The 14,079-nt window shown below is 44.0% G+C and overlaps 1 protein-coding gene across 1 annotated transcript in view; it reads left to right on the plus strand.

Annotated features, from left to right (window-relative positions):
* Positions 1-14,079, plus strand: part of LOC124777831 (juvenile hormone acid O-methyltransferase-like) — a 56,418-nt gene that overhangs the window by 28,652 nt on the left and 13,687 nt on the right. The gene's annotated exons all lie outside the window — the stretch shown is intronic.

A 14,079-nucleotide genomic window follows, 5' to 3' on the forward strand; every position in this document is an offset into this window, starting at 1 on the left:
GAATTAAGGCTTCACAGTACTGGCTGCTTAAGAAGAAGTGTATGAAGAAAATTACTTTTGTTCATCAAGCACATTTGGCAAGAGCTTTCATTTGTGCATCCACCCTGAAGATTGCCGAATGAAAGATTGTGTCTGAAACAGAACTTTGTCGAAGTTTTAAAGCCATTATCCACCGGTGACGGTGAGAATTATGCAAATGTGGAGAACCAAACTGACTGTATGTGACGGGCTGCAGCTTGAGAAGATTTTTCCGTTGTTGCTGACTAATCTCTTCCGAAGAATCTCGAGCACCATCAGACATTTTACGCGTCATATGCTTGTGCACTCTGAAGAAATGAAGATCGGACGGTTGATAAATGAAGTTTGTGTTTGCTGGAATTACGTGAATTGCGATTTTGTTTCCTGGTAGGTTATTTTGTGCGTACTTGTCACGAAGAACACTAATGTCTTCGTGGGGTCTATACGAATCCAGTATTAGCAGAAGTTTCTCCCATATAAATTTCACGCTTAAACACTTAAAAGGATTTTCAATCAGAGGGGTGCTGTGGGGCGACGGGTGGAAGTTATTTGTTTTATAAATGTAATGAAGAATGTAGAAATTATTGCAGTGTTCCCGGCCGTTTTAACCATATGTGGGGCGGCTGGTGGAATTTATGTATATATTTATATATAATGTTTTGTGATGTAGAAACACTGCATTTCCCTGCCGTTTAACCATATGTGGGGCTGCAGGTGGAATTATGTTGTTTAAAATGTTCCTATTATTTATGCTGTCGTTTTGCCGCTCTCAACACTGGCTCTCTAACTACAATTTCGGCAACCAGAATGTGATTAGCAAAACGTGAAGCCTGTAATTAGAATTCCTAGTGCCCACTTCATCTGAGAAATACACTTATAGCTACAGCTTATAGCTCTGAGGAATTAGGAATTTGTCAGGGATTCATAATCAAAAACGATCGTGAAAAAAAAAAAACGTTCTCTATATTGTGAAAGTCACAGATGGAAAAAAAAAAAAAAAAAAAAAAAAGATCAACACAATCTGACTAACAGAGCAGTTCAGAGTCTAATGCGCTGATGCAACGATAACTGTCCAAATTAAATGTTTAAGTGAATGCTCGCCATAATTTGATGATTAGGTTCATCAAAAAACGCCACGCTAAATAATGGTAGAATGTCTGTCCCGCGGCGGCACGTGAAAATACGACATACAGGTACGCAAACTGAAGATAGATAATTAAAGTCATCCCAGAATTAACACTTCACTCGAAAATGATTTCATGGTTACGCGTATCCCGAGTAACTTAATACGGCATCCGAAGCGGTTTATAGCAATGATACCTACGCGACGCGACTGCCGACACAGATGGTGTGCTATTCAGCGTCTGGAGAGAACTGGGGCCTTGCTTCTTCGCGTGGATCTGCACGGAGATAACTTGTCCTCCGATGTGTGATGGAGTTCGCAGCAGTTATTGCTTTGCCTCCCATGCATGCCGATGTAATGCGTGCTCACATGTAGGTCGTCTTCTTGAGTGTCTCCTCAGCACAGTTGTGCAGTGAGCTATGCAGCGAGCAGGTGTGGCCAGCGGGTGGTGACGCTGCGCGGCAGTTTGCGGCCCAGCGTCCGGATTTGGGCGTTGTGTGACCGGCCTGCACGTTCGTAAAATGTGCGGGCGGTCGCTGGAGGAGGTCACGGAGCAGAGGTACTTCCGCGATGTCGTGAAGATAAGCGGTGGGGAAATCGTAAGGCAGGTGTAAGGCCAGCCGAAGGATGCGATTCTGCAGTGTCTCCAGCTTCTTCAGGTTCGTGTCGGCGGCGTTCCCCCAGACGACGGCGGCGTATTGGAGTACAGGGCGGAGCAGCGCCTTGTAGAGAGTGATGCCCAGCCGCGGTGGTAGTTGGGAACCGGGTTTCAGCACCGGGTACAGGATGTGGAGCCTGTTCCGCACTTTGGTCTTCACTTCGCGGATGTGCGGAACCCACGTGAGTCGGCGGTCGATGGTGACGCCGAGGTAACGCGCCGTTGGACGCCACGGGACAGGGCTGCCACCGACCGTGAGTGGCTGCAGACCTGCAGGAACGAGTCGCCTGGTGACGATCAGGAACTGCGTCTTGGCCCCATTGAATTGTAGACGCCACTTGACGGCCCAGGCTGCCAGGGTGTCAACGGCGAGCTGCAGACGTCGGCGCATGACGGCGGCAATGAGGCTCCTCGTATATAGAGCCGTGTCATCCGCGTACAGGGCGAGCCGCACACGGTCGATCTTCGGCGCATCAGAAGTGTACAGCGAGTACAGGAGTGGCCCCAACACCGAGCCCTGTGGCACACCGGCATTGATGTGGCGGACAGAGGACAAGCCATGCGCGGCCTGCACATGGAAGGTCCTATCGGCAAGATAGGAACGGATGAGGCGGACATGCGACGTCGGGACCCTAAGTTCAAAAAGTTTGAATAAGAGGCCGCAGTGCCACACACTGTCGAAAGCACGCGACACGTCCAGGAACACCGCGCCGAAGAACTCGCGATCCTCGAGGGCAACGAACGCATCTTCCACTAGCCGAAGGAGTTGGTGAACTGCCGAGTGGCCCCTGCGAAAGCTGAACTGCTCTTCGGGCAGGAGGCCTTCCTCGTCAACGTGTCGCTGCAGCCGCCTGATGTACACCCTTTCAAAGACCTTGGAGACGGCCGGCAGTAAACTAATAGGTCTGTAGTTCGCAGGCTGACGCAGATCCTTCCCCATCTTCGGAATCGCCACGATCTCTGCGTGCTTCCAGGACTGAGGAAAACTGCAGGACCGGAGGATTACATTAAAGACGTCGGCAACTTCTGGAGTAGGGCGTTGGAAACTTCGTCTGGGCCCGCAGCTTTCCTGGGGTTCAGGGCACGCAGGATGGACGACACCTCCTCCGCCGTCGACTCTCCAATGACGTCATCGTCGTCGCGTGCCTCCAAGTAGCGTGGGAGCCGGTCAGCAACCAGGTCGTCGTGGACAGCGTCGATGGGGTCTTCGATCGGCGTAAACGCAGCCTCAAAGACGTCTGCGAGGGCATCAGCCTTCGAAGCTGGTTCGCAGACAGCCTGACCATGGACCAGCAGCGGAGGGATACGTTGCGTGCGGCGTAGGAAACGCTTCGTCGTCTGCCAGGCCGTGCCGTCGTCAAGACAGAGGGTGGCGACCTTGTTATTCCAGTCGCAATTGCGATGGTTGTCAATGGCAGCCCGAATGTCCCGACGCATCCTGTTGAGGAGGCGCTTGGTGTCGGCAGTTCTTGTCCTCTGCCACTCCCGGTATACCCGGTTCTTCGCAGTGATGGCCGCAAGGATGTCCGGCGGCAGCTGTCGGGAGTAGTCAGGCGGATTGCGAGGTCGGGGCGGCGTTGCTATATTGGCAGCGTCGATCGTGGTGGCCGCGAAGTGCAGAAGTGCTGCGATCGCTCCAGCTTCCGCAGGGGGCGGCGCGGCGGCGAGTGAGTCCGTCACGGCTGCTTGAAACCTGTCCCAGTCGATGCCAGCGAGTGAGATGCCTCTCCTGGCCTGTTGGAGGGCGTCTAGGTCGATATCAAAAACCACTGGGACATGATCAGAAGACAGTGCCGTCCTCGTCGTGGCGGTGATCCGACGAGGGATGCCCTTGACGACCGCTATGTCGATGACATCCGGGAGGCCACGGGTAGGGAAGATTGTCGGATCGTACGGCCCCACCACAAGCGCATGGTGACGTTCCACTACCCGGAGCAGGCAGCGGCCACCGGCATTGGTGATCCTGGAGTTCCAGGAGACATGTTTACTATTGAAGTCCCCGGCGACGAACACCTGCCCCCTCAAGGAGAGCAGAGCATCGATGTCAGCAGGGTCCAGTGGACGAGACGGCGGTCGATAGGCAGCGACGAACGTGATGGCGCCCGCCGAGGTGTGAACGACGACACCAGTGACCTCCAGCGTTGCCAGTGGCGGAAGTTGTATCACATGGTGACGAATGCCATTGCGGACGTAAACGGCTGTCCCACCACCCGCCGTCAGTCGATCGGTGCGATAGCTGGAGTAGTTGGCCGCCCTGACGTCGACCCCAGGCTTCAGGTGGGACGCCTGATCAAATCGGCTCTCCCAACTAGCCGCTGGGCTAGTAAAGCACCACTTTAAGTTACTGAATAAATCATAGTTTCTTTTGCTGATGGCAGATGAAGCTCTCAGTTTAAATGCGCATTCAGCACACAGATAAGTAATCATAATAACAGTCTGACGTGGCTAAGTAAAATATTTTGGGCGAGAGAATTAATTTAATTACATTACACGCAGTAGACGAGCTGTGAACTTGCCCTTTGGAGATACGCTATCGCTATAGTTTTATAGTTATTCAATTGAAACTTCTCACATCCTTATGATTATAGCGGATCTCACTTCTACTTAAATTTAAAAATCCTAGCCTTATTTATTCGCCTACTTAATCAATCTTGCTTCCTTATTTTTTAAGACAAAAACCAGAAATCATGAATTTCCACTAAAATTTTAATTTGTGAAATCCAAAGTACTGTTTCTATTAAATTATTATGAAAAAGGAATCTAAATATAAATTTTTAAATCTCTAGCTCTTTTCTGTTGCGCCAATGATTTTTACAGAAAAACATCCAAATTTCGAAAATGGTTAAAGCTATTGAACTGACATTCAACACATATTGATTTAGTATTACTCCTGACATGCTAGAACCGTTTCAGGTTATTTACTTGATTTTTAAAGTATTGCGCAACATTTATGGTGTCAGATCTAGTTACAGCGGACTGGCTGGCACGCAATGGAAAGACTGAGTAGGCTGCTTCCCTACAGTGCGATCCCGGGACCTATGGTAAGACGACCTCACACTATACCAACACACCCCGAGATCCACAAAACAATCGCTCACAGATACGCTTTTCCAGTGCTCCGTAGTGTTACTTTTAATTACCGTTTACGCATCTTCCACCAGATGACAGCACGTAGCTCGAACTAAATCGGTGTTTTGGTTGATGCTCTATCGACATACAATATGTGGTACCGATCTAAGTGTGTGACATCTTGGAGGTTTGGGTGAAAGCAGCAAAAGTTTGCCCAAACTATAAATCAAATGCCTTTACAGACCCACTGTCTCTCTAGTCTACATCTACATCTACATCTATACTCCGCGAGCCACCTTACGGTGTGTGGCGGAGGGTACTTATTGTACCACTATCTGATCCCCCCTTCCCTGTTCCATTCACGAATTGTGCGTGGGAAGAACGACTGCTTGTAAGTCTCCGTATTTGCTCTAATTTCTCGGATCTTTTCGTTGTGATCATTACGCGAGATATATGTGGGCGGTAGTAATATGTTGCCCATCTCTTCCCGGAATGTGCTCTCTCGTAATTTCGATAATAAACCTCTCCGTATTGCGTAACGCCTTTCTTGAAGTGTCCGCCACTGGAGCTTGTTCAGCATCTCCGTAACGCTCTCGCGCTGACTAAATGTCCCCATGACGAATCGCGCTGCTTTTCGCTGGATCATGTCTATCTCTTCTATTAATCCAACCTGGTAAGGGTCCCATACTGATGAGCAATACTCAAGAATCGGACGAACAAGCGTTTTGTAAGCTACTTCTTTCGTCGATGAGTCACATTTTCTTAGAATTCTTCCTATGAATCTCAACCTGGCGCCTGCTTTTCCCACTATTTGTTTTATGTGATCATTCCACTTCAGATCGCTCCGGATAGTAACTCCTAAGTATTTTACGGTCGTTACCGCTTCCAATGATTTACCACCTATGGCATAATCGTACTGGAATGGATTTCTGCCCCTATGTATGCGCATTATATTACATTTATCTACGTTTAGGGAAAGCTGCCAGCTGTCGCACCATGCATTAATCCTCTGCAGGTCCTCCTGGAGTACGTACGAGTCTTCTGATGTTGCTACTTTCTTGTAGACAACCGTGTCATCTGCAAATAGCCTCACGGAGCTACCGATGTTGTCAACTAAGTCATTTATGTATATTGTAAACAATAAAGGTCCTATCACGCTTCCCTGCGGTACTCCCGAAATTACCTCTACATCTGCAGATTTTGAACCGTTAAGAATGACATGTTGTGTTCTTTCTTCTAGGAAATCCTGAATCCAATCACAAACCTGGTCCGATATTCCGTAAGCTCGTATCTAGTGTGCATTCCTTGCTCAGTATGTGTGCAGGTTAAGCATTAGAATGTTATTCCTGATGAACCCCTCGATGTGATGTTATAACTACCCGGACTTGGTAGACTGGCCTCAGGGAATATGAAGATACTTGCCCTCCAGCTGCTGTGGAGAAATTTTCTCTCGCAGCAAGATTGTCCTCAGTTGAGGTGGAGATGAGGTGTCCTCAGGGTTCTGTGGAGAAAATTATTCTCGCATCAGTTCCGGACAATGTCTCGTCAGCCCGGCAGTGTTGTTGGTGGCCCAGTTCCAGAACGAGCTGGTTGCAGGTTTGACCCAACTTCTCGTAGAACGAGCCATAGGAGCAGATGTGGAGAGTGTTTCATAGTGTCGTTGTTGGTTGGTTTTCTTGTCATAGGGAGAGACTTCAATTTAAATTAGATATTGAGTGCCAGTTGTCCTCCCTCCATTAGGGGTAAACAACATAACTCACAGAGAGGAATGGTGTGATTGTGGGAGGAGGGGGGGATAAGATTTAATGTCTGCAGAATTAAAGTCTGCTGCAAGTCAAGACACAGTTATCAAAACACAAGGTCATTTAAACATTGTTGTCGGCATCGTGTTGTCGTTGTGCCTTCTCGGGGATTCTGACCTACGCGTACTGTAGCCTATAGCAGACTGACTGCCTTACCTATTTCATTTTTGGATGTGCTGGTTCTTGTTGTTCTCTTCGCGTAGGTCATCTTGTTGCACCTCTTGCTTGTTTTTCTTGCTGTTGCTGCGTGTGGTGCTCGTAAATAATGAACCAGAAGGTCCGACCGCCTCGTAGTCGTTCGCCGGTGCACCTGGTTGCTCAGGCTACTGACGAGACAGTTTTCCGAGTTACGCGCTAACGCGCAAAATTTCCTCGCAAATTGCCCGAACCGATCTCTTAGCATCGGAATTCAGGCAATCATGTGAAGCTGTTCGTCAGTATTTATTAGTTCAGACATTTAGGACAATATTCAACAATTCTGTAAAACATCTTGTTCAGTACAATTACTAAAATCTTTAAATAAATTCTTGTAGCACATCGAGTCATTCCAAAATTGTCAGACATGCTCCCAAATCTCCACTATGGCCTCCAATTAAACAAATGCGAGCAAATTCTGACCGCCGTTATATATGGTGTACTGCAAAGATGCAGATTGAACCTTCAATAGCATACAGTTCCCTTACTCTAATACGGTAAGTAATCCATCAGCAACAAAAGGAAGGCAGGTTAACATTTAGATGGGCACTTTGAAAACGAACATGTATTAATACCACGGAAAGTAGTAACTACTGCAACCTACATCCTTCTGAATCTGCTTAGGGTATTCATCTCTTGGTCTCCCTATGATTTTAATCCTCCTAGGACTATTGGATGGAGGAGGTGGACAGAGGGAGGTGGAGAAAAGACAGACAGAGAATAAGGAAGAGGAAGATGACAGAGAGAGATTAGGAAGGCAGAGATGAACCAGTAGAGGAATGGAACAAATACATACCAGGGAAATGCTGGGTACTCATCATTTAAACGTAAGTACAGTTGCTGTTATTAGTCAATTAATCGTTTGCTGACACACAAGACAACAACACTTCGTCATGCAATTACAGTGTCACAACTCGGGGGTCGCTGAGGGTGGCAGTGGTTTTGGAAAGAGAACAGTCGACACGAAGTGTTCGAATGGTGCCAACTTCTAACGATCAAAATTTTTTTCTTTTTTTTTTTAGGGGGGGGGGGAGGGCGGCATCCAACTCATCATGCCCTTTCTACAGCTAGTCTATTGTAGGTGTGGTGTAACGTGTAGGTTACTGATTAATAATAATATCAGTACATATGAGGCCTCAGGTTTCCTGTGAAGGAAACGATTCCTGGAGATTGACTATGACCGTGAATCTGTAATCAGAAAAGGTTTAAAGAAAAACTACATGAAGTAAAATAGTATTGTGTAAACCCCACGAACCCGTTTTACTTCCGGAAACTTCAAAAGCACACCTCTATATGAGAAGTTTCCCCACCCTGTTAAAATTATGATAATAAAATCCTTTGATATTGGAAAACAGTAAAACAATCTGAAGTTAATTTGATAAATAATGACACAGTGTACTGTAGCTTTGTTTACCAGTAACAGTTAAACCCATATAAATAGGCATCTAAACATGAATGAATGGAAATATTACAATAAGATCGCATACAATAACAGTTGTCAGATTCAAAGTTTCCTCTGTAACAGTTAAACCCAGATCAATATGCATCTAAACATGAATGAATGGAAATATAAATTAAGATCGCGTACTATGACAGTTGTCAGATTCAAAGTTTCTTCTAATACGCTAACTTGAACCAATGGCGAATAAGCTACATCTTTGTAATTGGTCGGTGTAAATACCTTCAATGGCAGATGCCTCAACTTACACGTCTGGCCACATTTCGCCAGTGCAACACATAAATTCTCCTGTCTAAATTACTGTATACACACATCGAAGCACACCCTTCCAAAAGACACATACAACGTATGCAACGACTAGTACAAATACACTGAAAAGCAAAACCAAATAGATGATGGGAGTAACTGCTGTTCGTGATCGCGTCAACAATCACTGAAGGTGAACAATCTTTACAATACACTACTTTTATTTACAGACATTAATCAATTACAGAGCATGAAGCAATTAAATTGCTTACAATTGTGTTTCTCGAAGAGGGGAATGTTTTTTGAGTCTTATCTGTTCTGGGTCGGCGTGCTGTGGCGACAGCGGTGTAAGCAGTGTGAAGTTGCTGATATGACTATTGTAAGTTCATCCAGTCATGTCCCTGGCATTAAAATATCCTCGTTCTTTTCATGCTCTTTTGGCTGGCAGTGGTAATAAGTGACGTAGCATCCATTTGTCGTAGGCCGGAACAAAGTAACTGCTGATGTAGCACCTGAAGGTCGTATTAGTTCACCTGCAACTTTCACAGGGGATAGTTTGGCACAGTCCACATCGTGTTTAAATTAACCTTCCACTTGCTATACTTTGCCAATTGCGAAGCTAGACAGTCCATCTACCATTAATATTCATGGTTCATAATAACACTTTTCTCACGAAAACAGTCACTAATATAGCAAAACAGTTCACAGTTTCCACATTGGCAGTTAGTGTTTTAGCACATGTCATATATCGTAGTCAAGAAATTGCGCGATATTAAATTCACAATTTATGTAATGCTGCTTAATTCTAAACCGACGACTATACTCTCTGTTCACGAGTACATTGTCACTGCCATAGGCATCGTTTTGCAAAACCAACAGCGTTTGCATAATACAACGTCCGTTTAGAACATCCACCATAAAGTCAGATTTCAAACCGGTCTAACACAAGAATGTCCGGTATAGGCACACACACTTCATGTGCTACACTATATAACCAAATGAAAAATATTCTTTGTCACCAGAAACATATCTATGGAGTACAAGGTAGTAAAAGAAAGAAAAAAATATATATATCGTTATTAGTCATGGCATCACACACCCCACAATGCCAATATTGGCTCTTCTACAGAAAAGTATGACGACCACTAAAACAGAATTAACTACCGCCCAACAATGTAAGTATTGGCTCTTAAACAGGAATGTTTGCGATCACTCATCTAGAATTAAGTACAGGAAAAATCTTGAGGAAATGTAATTCATTCACGAAGCGAGTACCTTACAAAACACTCTTAAGGCTTACTCGTGAGTTCTGCTCATCAGTCTAAGATCCTTACCAAGTTGGGTTAACAGACGAGAAAGAGCCAGTAAGGAGCAGCGTGTTAAGTAGACGCGAGAGCATTGCAGAAATGCTAAACAAACGCCAGTGGCAGACATTGCAGGAAAGCCGATGTTTATTTATTCCATGGTGCTAAAATTGCAAAATGAATCGCATCTGCCCTTTGAATAATCCGTGGAATTTGTATTTTAGACTTCATTGTTATTACTCTTTGAACATGGTTATGGTCTCGTTAAAATAAGTGTACCTTTCCAATTATATGGCCGTGTTTGGTTCAGCTGATAGTGCATACATGTAATATAAACAGGCAAAAGCCTCGCCACTCTTGTTGTTATTGTTGTGATCTTCAATCTGATGGCAGGTTTGATGCAGTTCCCCACACTAGCCAATGTTGTGCAAGCCTTTTCATTTCGGCGTGATTACTACAATCTATGAACCTGCATTCTCTACTGAATGCTTGGGCTCTGAAAATGTTACTCTCCCATAAGTAATTACCAGACTAACTATTCACTAATACTGCAGGACGTCTCATATTAACTGATCCGCTCTTTTGGTCGAGTTGCACCATTAACTTTTTTTCCCTCAGTTCTGTTCAATACCTCCCCTTTAGTTATACCTATCAAACCTGCAGCATTCTTCTGTAGCACCAGATATCAAATGATCTTATTCTCTTGTTGTCTCTACTCTTTATTGTCCAAGTTTCATTTCCATACGGGGCTACACTCCATAAGAAGTTCTTCAGGAGGGACTTCCTAGCATTTAAATTAGTACGATGTTAAAAAATTCCTCCTTCTGAAAAACGCTTATCATGGTATTGCCATTCTGCATTTTATATCGTCTCTGCTTCAGTCATCATCAGTTATTTTGCTGCCTGAGTAACAAATCTCATCAGTTTTTTGAGAGCCTTATTTTATAAATCTGATTCTATCAACAACATAAGTTTGGATAGGCTTATCAAGAACAAAAGACAAAACAACTCCGTTAACATCTATCTGAAGCATTGTATTTACCACAGTATTCACATTTTCCCATCTCTCATCGAGCAAAAGTTACTCCATATCTTCAGAATTCAACATGTCTACCTGTTCATAGCTATTCTCTGTCATTTTTCCAGCATCGAAATCGGCTACGTATGGAAGTGTCAGTCCCGTGTTGGTGGGCTCTCCACATGCACTTTATTCCGTGGATCAGCTGACTGCAGCTCTGCAGTGCTCAGACCTTAGTTCCTATCACTCCAGTGGCCATCCCTGGTATATTCCCTGCTACCTCTATTGTTAATAAAGCGTCTACCATTCGAACCGTCTCTACCTGTCCTATCATCATGATTCTCGATGCTACCACTTCCCATTACCACATCTATATCGTCGTCAATATATTGCTCGCGGTCGTAATTTCTAATCCCTTGTAGACTTCAATCAAGATACACAGACTGATTATTACTCCTTCCAGGAGCATTCTCATCACTATTATCATATTCCAACATCTGTAATAAACTCTGACAACCTAAGTCATCTTTCACTCAAGCAGCTAAAATAATTTGATGTAAATGTGACAAAAGTTTCATTACACAGATACGAATCGACGTAGCAAGACTATAAGGACTGTATAAGAATTGATTTTTCAATAACATATGTTCAAATAATCAAGCAGGATTGTATAAACCACAATTGGAAAAATTTTACATTATTACAAGACCGTGTTTAAGTCAGTGTTGTGCTGCCTCAGGCCAATAAGCAGGCAGGCACATAGGCCTAAACACCTCATAGGATTAACAATTTCTAGTCAATATATGTATCTGCACAGCATATTCACTTTCCAAGTAACCGTACACAAATTCAGTCTTGCAGCCAGCAGGGAGACTAGGCAGAAGTATAAAATCAAATTGCTCCAACAAACATGAGGATGAATGACAATTGCTGTATTCCTGACAGGTAAGGATTTACTATAAGCGAATTCAGACACACCCTCAGAAATCTCATTCTCTTGATAAAGCTCTCTATGACTACTCTGGGTTCTCCAACTCCGTAATGGCACAAAGGATCTGGTTCGTCTTCATGATCTGAATCCATGTCACAGTGCAGTACGTGATCCCTACTGTAACAGCGACATCAAGTACCTTCACTTAAATTAATATTTTCAAAGCACAGTATATAGTAATTAGTTACCCAGAAAACAACACATGCATTGGGTAACACAACAAGTCAAGCTAAAATACTGGGTCTCTTACTAATGAGTACTACAACATTCACATCTACATCTACAGGATTACTCTGCAATTCACAATTACGTGCCTGGCAGAGGATTCATCGAAACCCCTTGAAGCTACTTTTCTACAGTTCCACTCTCAAACAGCGCGCGGGAAAAACGAACACTTAAATCTTTCTGTGCGAGCTCTGATTTCTCTTATTTTATTACGGTAATCATTTCTCCCTATGTAGGTGTTCGCCAACAAAATATTTTCACACTCTGAGGAGAAATAGGAGACTGAAATTTCATGAGAAGGTCCTGCCGCAGGTAAAATTACCTTTGTTTTAATAATTGTCACCACAACTCGTTTATCATATCCCTGGCACTTTCCCCGTTATTTCGTGATAATACAAAACGAACTGTACTTCTTTGACCTTTTTAGATGTCCTTCATGAATCCTATCTCATGCGGAATAAATCGCAATCTTTGGTTTGGTATCCCAAGAACATTATCTGTGAACTCATTCCAATTTAAGGTATTTGTGTTGTAATCCCTAAGTACGAGGGCTATCCACAAAGTACATTACGTTTGGAATTAAAAATAAATACAGTATTGGAAATTTTTTTTATTATATACAGATGAAAGCCACACTTAAATACTACTTTTCTACATAGATGCCATTTAAATTAAGGCACTTATCTTAGCGATGGTCGAGCTTGGAAATTCCTTCGTCGTAAAATTCGGCCGCCCGCGTAATCAACCACGTGGTTATCTCTTTTGGGACAGAAAAGCTGTGATTTTTGTGGATTTCCTGGAAAGAGGCACTACAATAAACTCTCAAAGGTATTGCCAAACTCTGCACAACCTCAGAAGAGCAATACAAAAGAAGCGCAGGGGAGAGTTGGGCTCAAAGATCTTGCTGATTCACGACAACACCCGGGCCCACAAGGCAAATGCCACTCGTGAAGTTCTAGAATCTTTTAACTGGGAGTTGTTTCCTCATCCGCCGTACAGTCCCGACCTGGAACCGAGCGACTGCCACTTATTCCCACCAATGAAGAAGTGGTTGGCTATGCAGCGTTTTGATGACGACGCACAGCTTCAAGAAGAGGTAACCACGTGGTTGAAGGCGCAGGCGTCCGAATTTTACGACGAAGGAATTTCCAAGCTCGTCCATCGCTACGATAAGTGCCTTAATTTAAATGGCAACTATGTAGAAAAGTAGCATTTAAGTGTGGCTTTCATCTGTATATAATAAAAAAAATTCCAATACTTCATTTATTTTTATTTCCAAAACATAATGTACTTTGTGGATAGCCCTCGTATTTAGCTGGTTTACAGCCTGTTGAATTTTGTGATTTATCCTGGAACTGAAATTCAGCGGATTCTTTTTAGTGATCATATGGATGATTTAGATTCAACTGCCACTTTTTTCGCAATACAGTTAGCTTGTCTAAATCATTCTGCAATTCGATATGATCATCTGATGACTTTATGTGACTGTAAATGACAGCATTATCTGCAGAAAATTTGAGATGGCTGCTCTGATATCTCCTAAATCGTTTATGCATGTTAGGAACAACAGAGGGCCTAATACATTTCCTTGGGGTACGCCGAACGTTACTTCTGTTTTACTCGATGACATTCCGTCAGTTATTACGAACAGTGAGCTTCCCGACAAGATATTACGAATCCAGTCACACAACTGAGACGATACTCCATAGGGATGCAATTTAATTAGAAGTCACTTGTGGGGAACGGTGTCAAAAGCCTTTTGGATATCTAAAAATATGGAATCAATTTGACGTCTCCTGTCGACAGCAGTCATTGCTTCTTGAGGATAAAGAACTAATTGTGTTTCACAAGAAAGATATTTCTTAATCTGTGTTGACTGTTTGTCAATAAATCGTTGTTTCCGAGGTGATTCATAATGTTCCAGAATTCTTCTGCAAGTTGCCTTAGGGATATTAGTCTGTAATTTAGTGG

Source organism: Schistocerca piceifrons, chromosome 2 (genome assembly GCF_021461385.2).
Source record: "Schistocerca piceifrons isolate TAMUIC-IGC-003096 chromosome 2, iqSchPice1.1, whole genome shotgun sequence".
Lineage (NCBI taxonomy): Eukaryota > Metazoa > Arthropoda > Insecta > Orthoptera > Acrididae > Schistocerca > Schistocerca piceifrons.